Below are 11,401 nucleotides of genomic sequence, written 5' to 3'. Positions count from 1 at the left end.
ACAGCTGCTGGAATAACCCCCTTAATCTGGTGACGTACTTTTCATACAAGCCAAGCAATCTTCAAACGAATTTACTCAGCTTAGGAGAAACTATTCGAACTAGAGGGGAGATAGCCTTAACTTTTATCATACATGTGAATTAATGCGGTATTTAAAATTATCTGGTGGTCGAGTGATTAAAACGGAAAAGACGTCACCGTACTCACGTAATATAATACTTTACTTTTCCTTTTAATAATTTCCGTTGGTCATGTTAAGCCAACAGTAGGTTACTTCAACAACCATAAACGATGAAGCAAGACTAGTGTACCTGGCCAAGCGGTTACTTTGTTCTCGTACGAAAATCACACCCTTGGTAGCTATAACGTCACGTCATCAACACCCCTTTTAGCCCTTACGAAATATAAACAAGAGAGAGAGAGAGAGAGAGAGAGAGAGAGAGAAAGAGAGAGAGGATATTTCCTGATTTTTTTTTTTTTTAGATTAAGACAAGCAGCCTTCTCCAACTATTACACTACGAGAGGGTGTAGAAAGTTGAACCAGATCGATATATATACAGTATATATATATATATATATATATATATATATATATATATATATATATATATATATATATATATATATATATTAACCTGGATCAAAACTGCCATCTCTCCATCGTGAATGCTGAGTTGTGACAACAAATTAACACCAGAATATGATGCTAATCACGAACAATGTCTACGGAAATCATGCGAAGCCGTAGCATTAACTTATTCTGCCATTTGAGCTGTGAAATGAGAAGTAAAAAGACGAAAGCTTGGTCCAATTAAAGGTGACGAGAGTATAATAGAGGCATGAATATAGTATTTAAAAAAAAAAATCGTACCAAACGAACAAAATATCCAAAAAGAATGGAGAGGGAAACACTGGCTGGGAGGGTATATGAAAATGGACTGATTGGCAGAACAGGTAAGCCGCGTTTAGGGCACGCATGCACACACGTGTACGCTTTCACGCACACACATGTACACACACACACACATGCGTGTACCCCTTCAGCTCAAAGATGTAATAAATAAATTGTTCTTGCTATATCCAGACGATTATATTCTCTCCAACAAGGGGAGTATGTTTTCACCCCTGTTTGTCTGTTTGTCTGTTAGCAGGATTACTCAAAAACTATGAGAGAGATTAGAACCAAATTTGGTGGGTAGACAGCACATGTTCCATGGAACAATCGATTTGCTTTTGGGACCGATCAGGATCGTATTACAGCTTCTGGATCCGGAAAACACTTTTTGCGAAAACCCAATCAATGGTGAGAAACCCTAACCCATTATGAAGAATGGTTTGGAAATTACGTTGCCCATGTCGGAGAGATACGCTGCACTGAGTGCCCCTCTAGTTCAGTTGAGGAAGCTACAGTCAAGCACCATGTGGGACTTCGCTACAGTTAAACATGTTGCGTGCGAAAATCCTTGGTAAAACCAAAGCGAAACATCATAATTATGGAGCCTCCCTAGTGAAACCAGGCCAGTCCTACAAACGCACCCATATCTAAAATTAATTCCTCGGAATTAATGGGGTGAGTGAGTAAACGCCAGTTAAGCAGGCTAGTCAAGTTAATTCTGACCTAATTCCATGGACCTATTTCGAACCCAAACTTTCTGGGATCGCATTCATAAACTTGCTAGAGTTTAACCCGTGTAAGACTGCTTGTGAATACGTGTTATTCCTTCGGCTGCTACCAAACAATTAAACGAGTGAATGGGCAAGTGAAGAAATATGAAAAACTAGAATGGCACTCAGTTGAGCGCATACCTCCGCCAACGCGCTATCTCGCAATGTTAAAGAAAGTGACGAAAAAAACAATCCTTGATCCGCACCTTTATCCTGATCAGCACCAAAATTTAATGGAGTGTATTCTGGGCCAAGGCCCATTCTTCTACCAAGTTATACGTAGAAATCCGTCCAGCAGTTTTGTGTAATCTTGCTCACAGACCAACCAACAAACAAACAGGCAGGTGTGAAGACATAACCTCCTTGGCGGAGGTAACAATACTATCCGTGAAAATATTTCATTGTCATGGAGACCTATCCACTGAACTGGGTAGGATCCTTTATAAGTGACCGGTCTATCCTGCAAAGTGGTAAGGATCTTTATAAATACGACTCCTAGAACCTTATGGACGGGGTCACAGAAAGGACGTTAGAGCTTTCAGAACCGTGACCTCATTTTATTTTATTCGTAACATCCCCAGACGATTTTATTCAGCTCTAAGGAGACATTTTTCAGTATGGTCATTTCTGCAATCTATTCGTTCAACAGCCAGACAATTTTATTCAGCTTAAGGGAGACCAGTAATGGGGATCAAAGAGAATTCACCTCTAACCTCTGCAGTAAAATGATCACTTGTACTGAAGTGGTCAACATTTCTCCCTCTCTTCTCTTCTTTTCTTACACGTTATAACAAGAGTGATTTCTTTAACTCTCTCTCTCTTCTTCCCATAGACGTTATAATAGGAACACTCTCTCTCTCTCTTCTTCCCATAGACGTTATAAGAGGAACACTCTCTCTCTCTCTCTCCTTCTTCTTCTTCCCATAGACGTTATAATGGGAAATCAATCTCTCTCTCTCTCTCTCTCTCTCTCTCTCTCGTGGGTCTGAAACTGATGCAGCGAGATTCCACATTTTTATATAAATGCTCATTTATGCAAATTTTCAACAGGTTCTGACAGTTCCCGTGTAATGAAACTACAACTGACTTCGACGCTACTGACCTCCATGAAACTGATCACCACCGCCACCGCCATCAACAACATCATCAACAACAACAACATCGCCACCATCATCATCATTATCATTGTTATCATTATCATCGAACCCCTACCACAACCACCATCACTATCATCACTACAAACACCACTATCACCACCATAAATCATAACCACCACGCTTATCATGATTGTTCATAAGCAACACACCATCATCACAATCACCATCGTTATCATCATTATCTAGATCACAACTACCACCACCACCACCATCACGCCACCACAGTTACAATCCTTACCATCACCACCGCCATCACCACCACCACCACCACCACCACCATCACCACACCATCACCACCACCACCATCCTAACCCAATTTCTCGCTTTATAAACGGGTTAAGACCCCAAACTATGGTACGAAAACAAATACTGGTGACTGAAACTGGTGACTATGATACTTCTGACTATGAAACTGGTGACTATGATACTTCTGACTATGAAACTGGTGACTATGATACTTTTGACTGACACTGGTGACAATGATACTTCTGACTATGAAACTGGTGACTATGATACTTGTGACTATGAAACTGGTGATTGAAACTAATGACTATGAAACTGGTGATTGAAACTAAAGACTATGAAACTGGTGACAAACTGATGACTATGAAACTGGTAATTAAAACCTGTGATTCTAAAACCTGTGACTATGACTAATTACTGTGAAACTGGTAACAATTTGGAACGATGAAATTGATGACAAACAGGTGAATCTGAAACCGGTGACTGTGAAATCAGCATGAAATTGGTGACTATCAAAACGGCAACTATGGAACTAACTGAAACCAGTGACTAAGAAATTGCAACAAATCAGCAACTATGAAACTATGAAACTGGTGGCTGAAAAAAGATGGTAAATTGACTGCTGTTATAACTGGCGACTGAAATGACATTAAAACTGGTGACAGAAAAACTGTTGCTAACAGAACTGGCGACTGACTCTGGTTGTTAAAACTGGTGACTGAAACTGGCTGCTACTAAAACTGGAGACAAAATGGGTGTCATTAACGGGCAAATGAAACTGGTTGCTTTGAACACTGGAGACAATTTGGGTGAAACCGGCGACTGAAACGGATTGCATTTAAAACTGGAGACAAAATTGTTGTTAAAGTTGGCGACTGGAACGTGTTGCTTTTAAAACTGGCGACTGAAACTGGTACGGTAACTAAAATATGGCTGCTATTAAAGTGGTCACATAGGAAATACAGAATAAGAAGGGTATGAGGGAAACCGAGAAAAGAGTGAAGGAGTGCGTGGTGAAGGGCGTCTTCAACCTCCAGAATGGAGTGGTTATGGTGGGTTGCGATGTGGAGCTACGAGGCTGTTTTTTTTTTTTTTTTCCGGAAACTCATGGATAAACTCTGTATTTTTGTTCTGTCTTAATAAGTAAACTTCTCACGGTCTGGAAACTAATATTCAATTCTGCATAATCCCGGACGATTTTTTTTTTTTTTTTTTTTCAGTTTTCAGTGCAGTCCTGACGAAAGCAATGACCGATATCCCCTCTAAGCGTATAAAAGCCACGGGCCAGAGACATCTATCACCTTCGAGTGACATTATTATCTCACTGTGAACTCAGTCTCACTCTCACCATCCTAGTTTAATTCATCTTAGAGTGAACGGACCGTTCATTAGCCCATGATACTTTATCATGCTTATGGGAATAGCCTATCGACTGCTAATTTCGAGTGTACATGTTCCACTGCAGCACACACGTTTAGAGTACACGCAGCCTTGAACAATGTGCAAGTCAGGGTAGTTCCAGGTGCTACGCTGACGTCTCTAGATATCCTGTCTCAGAAGTCAAGGTCTTCTTTATCACAAAACCCACTACAAACGTCAATCTCAAATCACAGTGCTTATCTTGTATGGGGTTCCCTAGATTTTGGAATGAAATATTGGTTATGTCTTGGTGCCATACTTTTGATGACCAGTAATCAAGATAGATAAAGATATGTTTAGATAGTAAGACACACACACACACACACACATTCTCTCTCTTTCTCTCTCTCTCTCCATTTATACATATTACAGTGCATTTGTGTAACCAATGATTTCATGAAATCGCTAGTCAAATCATGAAATGAGTGTGAATTGGGATGGATTAATTTAGACTAGGTTAATTTAGGCTGCGGTTAGTTTAGAGTGGCATAATCTAGGTTAAGCTTAGGTTAAGCTAGGTGTGCTAGGTTAGATAAGCTAGGTGTGCTAGGTTAGATAACCAAGGTTTGGTTAATTTAAATGAACGCTAAGTAACATTAAGCGTTCATCAAAATTAACCTAACCTAGCTTAAGCATCCCGGCCTAACCTAACCGCAGCCTAAACTAACCTAACTTACGTTAATCCAACCTAATTCAAACTAATTTCACGAATTCACTAGGGATTTCATGAAATTACTGGTTACACAAATTCACTAATACAATATATATATATACCGGTATATAAAAATATATATATATATATATATATATATATATATATATATATATATATATATATATATATATATATATATATATATATATATATATATATATATATATATATATATATATATATATATATATATATATATATATAGTATATATATATATATATATATATATATATATTTATATATTATATATATATATACATATATATTCTGTATACATATATATAAACTGTTCTTTCTCTACGATTTTGGCCTAATGGCTCGTTAGTTTTGTATTTACCATATTAACAAAGATATTTTCTAACCTATTCACTGATGTAAACAATGAAGGTACAGGCTTAAAATTATTGCATATCGACTACACGTGCCATTAATGCAGACAATGTGGTAAGTCCTAATTCTCCCCTAAAATATGACCCACAACAGCCGAGGCTACATCCAGGTCCCTATACTGCTGAGTGAACATGGACAGGGAGGAAACAAACTCTGTCGAAGTCTGACCGGTCCGAAAAATAACTAACGATGACGGGGTAACGGCACGAACCTTTATCTGTTTTTACGCCTTATCTGACTCAGCTGTCTCACGCCTCCTTATCACTCACAATCTCTTTCTTTAATCAGCTCCTTGCCCTTAACTCCGCCCTTATCACCTATAGATTCGTCAACATCAGATATGCTGGGTGGCACAAACAGCATTACCTGTGTCTACCCCACATAATATTCTACCTCCAATAATCTTAGTAATGTTTTGCAGTGTCTGTTTCCTTACGTCTATTAGTTGCATGATTGCTTAGGAATTTTATGAAGCTCTCTACATGCCTGTGCTCCTCATGCCAGCAGACTACGCTGTTCCCGCAAAAAACAAGAAGGGTGCAGTACCGGTATACTGACAACCCTGTATACTCAGTCTCTGTATGCATGACAGTATTCATTGCCCTAAGGAGATACATATTATTTTACATGATTACTCATTGGCGTTGCCAGGATGAGTACATCCGCTGCATATATTTTTCCTCTAATGCATGCGAAATGTACAACCTTGGACAAACGTTAGCCTACTACCGGCATAATTCCTTTGCGTCTAATTGACAGTTAAGGCCATGGCCACGTCCGTCACTTTCCATCCTGGGAGATATTATATCAGAATCATCTGTTGGAAAGTATCTAATCTCTTTCAAATTATGAGTTTCAGGCACCAGATTATCGTGACAAGCAGAAAAGCCTATAATTACGAACTTTCGTCTCCGACTACTTTTAATGTAAAGAAGGAGGAACCAAAGGCCAGAAACCTGCAAGATTGTTCCAAGAAAAATATAAAAAGAAAACAGAGCTAAAGTCAATATATGATACAATCGCCAAATCTTCAAGAACACTGTCAACCATTCCCTAATGTTAGGGCCTGACTCTTACACTGAGCCATCTCCATAGCTGTCTATCCATGGCACCACCCTCCATGGACTCAGCTTCTTCAAAGCTCTCTCAACCACATCTCTACCTATTCCGCTGCCCTCTCCTCGACCTTCTCTCCTCTGCTGGACTTCTCCATGTTCTCTTGCTTGGCTGTTGTTCCTCTCTTCTCACCACATGACCCTAACAACTCAATCTTGCTATTCTGATCTCATTTATACACATCACACCCGCTATCCGTCTCACCTCCTCACTTCTAAGCCTATTCCAGAGCGAAACGCCCAAAATCTACCTAAGTATTCTCATATATGCAAATGTTCCTTCATAAACCTGACCGTCCGGTCATCACTTTCCCCAGTTTCAGTGACGATATTAACGAACACTGTAGCTAACTCCTCCAGTTTGAAAAATAGCTGAGCAAAATCATTTGGTAGTGCAAGAGTATGAAACGAGGGCCTCTGGCTGAAGGGGTTAAAAACAATTGGCCTCAGCGTACGGTCTTGTTTTAAATATTCTTGTAGGCTATGTTACCTCCGACATTCTTAACCTTTATAATCCGATGATATTTTATTTTATTCTTGCCACTCTTGGATGATTTACTCGTAATTTATCCTATCTCAGACTGAAAGAGTTGATGAAAGCCATCTCTAACCACTCCACTCAGAAAACAAATATAAGCTCAGTATTATCATTTGGATATAGCAAGGATAAAAATAAAGTACGACTACTTAATCGGACTAAGGAGACAAAAATATTTCGAACAAACAGATGTACTTCTGTAAGTTCACTTTCTCCTCATTAACTGTACCGGGTATGTCTCTTCTGTTAGAGCAAAGGATTAAATGCACTCGTATGTTCCGTCCTCGTGTATGTGTACATGTGGTACTGTCAGAGGTAAGGCGCTCGTTAATATGCTAAACGTCAAGCATTCGCAGGTGCAAGTGTGACAGCACTGCACTCGATAATCATGTCAAACACGAAGCGGTGCCGGGAACAACAAACCCATCCCCTGCAGTCATTTTAGTGCTGACGTACAAACACAGCAGGATATCTAGTCAAAGATGTCACATATCAAATCTGGAGTAAATCGGATGAAAACTGACAATTTTATGCCCATCTGAAATTTGAGGCCCAACCCACCTGACATCGACCCCCCTACCGCTAACTGTGGAGTGGCCCCCCTGATGTAATGAGGCATGTTACAGGATGCAGATTTGAAAGATGCACCTATAGGTGTTGGTTTGATGTCGATATGACAAATCTGAAAGGAGTTATGGCGAAAAAAAAAAAAATACATTTTTAGCCCTACAGCCTGGGCCTTGACCCAATTTGGCCCAAAATATAATCAGGTGATCAAAAGGGCATAGCCCATCATCCCTGTAATATTAGTCAAAATCACACCAGTAGTTTTCGCGCAAAGTTAACAGACAGACAGACAAACCGAGTGAAAACAATACCCGTCCGCGCACTTGTTGATACAAATGTCTAATACAAAGCATTCGCTTATATCAGTGTAAAAAATAAAGTACTCGTTGATACCACTGTCGAAAATAAAGCACTACGATATGTACCAACTTCATATTATTTTAGATGAAAAAATATCGAAAGAAAAAAAAAAAAAAAACGTAACTTGGCAGTCCAGCGACCACAGGCTAACACTGGGACATTAACTTTTTTTTAATGCAAGAGAGAAGGGATCGAAAGTTAGAATTTAATGCAAGAGAGAAGGGATCGAAGGTTAGAAGACCGCTAGATTGTTTCCTCCTACTAAAAAAATAATAATAATAATGAATAAATAAATAAATAAAAGAGCTACATTCAAGATTCGTTCATTTATACCTAGACAGCGTTTAAAAGATTGGAGGTCATAGACACGGATATACAGAGAAAGACAGTTTCATAGTTGACCTGCTGCATGCATGAAGGACTGGGAGTATCGGTTAACTCTTTCATTACCGAGATGAACAAAAAGGGAATGAGAGTTGCTGCTAGACGGGTGCAACACGCCCGCCGTAATAGAGGGGGCATGCAAGCAGAAAGTTCATAAGAGCAGTGACCACTTAAGTAGCGACAGCAAAAAGATGCAACAGTGCAGCGAAGAGACAAGAGGTTGAAGGGAATCTGTAAGAGTTAAAAGCCTTGCTTTTGGTGCCTAATAAATGGATTACTTACATAGCCTACGTATATTGCCTACTTTTACTACCTCCTCAAATGATCTAAGAATCTGCCAACTGTTTTATATCGCCTCCACAGTCTCTCTCTCTCTCATCGTAGGCTGCACGTCATCACTAAGACCGAGAGTTTGTCGATATTCGCATCACTGAATTAAGAGCATACCGTGCGCAGGCTGCACGATGAATATACACTTCTACCGAGCTACAGTACAGTGACTCTACATCCATCTGCCATACTGCACAGCCTACCTCACTCATGAGAACACTGTAAATTTTCGTCAGTTTGCAGAGTTTATGCAGAACAAGCTGTCCAAAGTTCATCTAGTGAAAAAATGTCACAGTCTGCTGGAATGTCAGATCTACCGTTGAATACAATGGTACAGTTGCAGACATACAAGACAGAAACACTCCGTCCACCAGCGAGGTCGTGCAGAGCTCTGCGCATCTTGTAACACTGATTGATATGGAACTGCACGAGGTCTCGTTTGGTCGCCTGGACGAACTGAACGCGGTGATAATTGCCGCAGCGTGCAGTTATTGGTGGTACCGTATTATATGAGCAATGTTCCGCCAGAAAATATACTGATGATAGTTTTTTTTTTATATTGTCACACAATACACACTCTACATAATGGCAGTTATTGTGAATGACGCGGATTTCATGAGCGGTTTCGTTTCGAGTCATGAACCATGCAACGGTTGATACTTCATATAAGCCATAGTTATCAGCTTCCCCACAGCTATCAATGAACAGAAAATTTTCGTGACGCCCATCCTCCCTACCGTGAACCTGACATTGGTAGACCACTGAAATCTAAGCAAGTTCAATACAGGAGGTGGCCCCACAGGGTGCAGCAAGGTGGGGGGTTGGGGACTTGGGAGACAGGAGGAGGGAAGTGGGTGAGGAAGATGGCAATAGTGTTCGAACTGGGGGCTAGAGGAAAGGGGTGATGGGGTAGGGGAAGGTGGACTTTGGTAGACGACAGGAGCTACAGTGGGAGGGATAAATTACAAGGTGATGACTGGACCAAATCAGTGTTTTAAGGAGAATATGGAATCTTACAGTCAGATCATGAAACTTTATTTTGACGTTGCCAAACGTTATTTGCCGTCATGGTTTGTAACAATTCGCGACACACTTCCACTGGGTGGCTCAGTACCCTTGTATTTTGAGTATTGTGACTATTTGTTAGTACGCAATATGTTACACGTCCTTACAGTTTGCCAGATGTTACAGATGTTGTTATAGTGACTGAGAATTACCCTTGTAGCCAATCACGTGGTATCATCGTGGATGACGACTGATACCGCAAACCGAGTAGGGATGGGCCTAAGTAGATTTTTCCTTTATCACCAATAAATGTGAACAGTCCGACAGTAATGATGGTCCCTATGTTTCTCATTAATATCTTTATGGCACTAATGTAAAATAAAGGTGGATTTATTTAACCCAGGTGTATGTTACCGTTTTCTGCATGTCATGTTTGGCTGTTGATTTTACAGATTGCCAGTGGTATATTTAGGTTCATAATGAGCAACTGTCGTATGCCTTAGGCATTCCTTCACAAACCCTCGAGCCAACAATGGTGGAACAAGGTTGTAATGTCAGATCTGCGGTTATCCAGTCTGAGCTCGTGCATACTGCATCAACTATGTCATTTGTTACAGAAAAAGCTTGTATTGAATGCAAACACACTTCATCTGCAGTGTGTTTTGTTATGCTAAACAAACGAGTGGCGTTCAGACTGTGTGAAATAGACAGGATAAAAGTAAATTCAAGGACCATTGCCCTGTTCACGGACAGCAACTACTGAGCCACACATCTAAGCAGTGTCCGAACATGGAGCTGTTGCCCTGGCCGAGTAACGGTGTATATTGCAATCCACTAAAGAAATCATGTAAACCACGGTCGTTGATGTGTAAACTTGTGATTCGCGGTTCATGGTGTAGCAGTCATTACGATCATCTCCCCTCCCCGTCAGTACCCATGTCTGAGCGCACGTAGTTGTCGGGAAGAGGAAAAGGGGGACAGTAAACTGGATACTGACGTTGAAAATCAGCAGATTGCTTAAGAGTTACACGTCCTTCATACCACAGTTTACTCTATCACTCTAGGGTTAACAGCAATTCTACATAAAGACCGCATAACACAGCTGATAAGGCATTTCTCAACCTACCTATTAGCCCATCCAAGTATCGCCACCTTTGTTTTGGGACCCAGTCCATCCCCCCCCCCCACCTAGTAAATCACGTATTGGTTTACAACGATGCCATACAGATAGTAACAAGAACCATAGGCACGAATCACTACTGTTAACTATTATTTATTATAGCAAAAGAAAATTCCTACCCCCCCTCCTCTGCTATCGATATCACAGTCGTCATGCACGATGTTACTACGTAAACGCAACAAGAATAGCTCCCAGTCGCTACGACAGCTGATGACATCAAACATTCTGAGGACGTTTCATGTATCACCATGTGATGACAGTCACCATACTCTAATAATGCAGGGTCTGTGTAATGTGCCACTCCATGGGGCGTGGGTCGTCCTTTAAAAGATA

Source organism: Coenobita brevimanus, chromosome 91, assembly GCF_032717465.1.
Source record: "Coenobita brevimanus isolate Jiangsu-jjx chromosome 91, ASM3271746v2, whole genome shotgun sequence".
NCBI classification, from domain to species: domain Eukaryota; kingdom Metazoa; phylum Arthropoda; class Malacostraca; order Decapoda; family Coenobitidae; genus Coenobita; species Coenobita brevimanus.
This window is presented reverse-complemented; position numbering follows the sequence as displayed.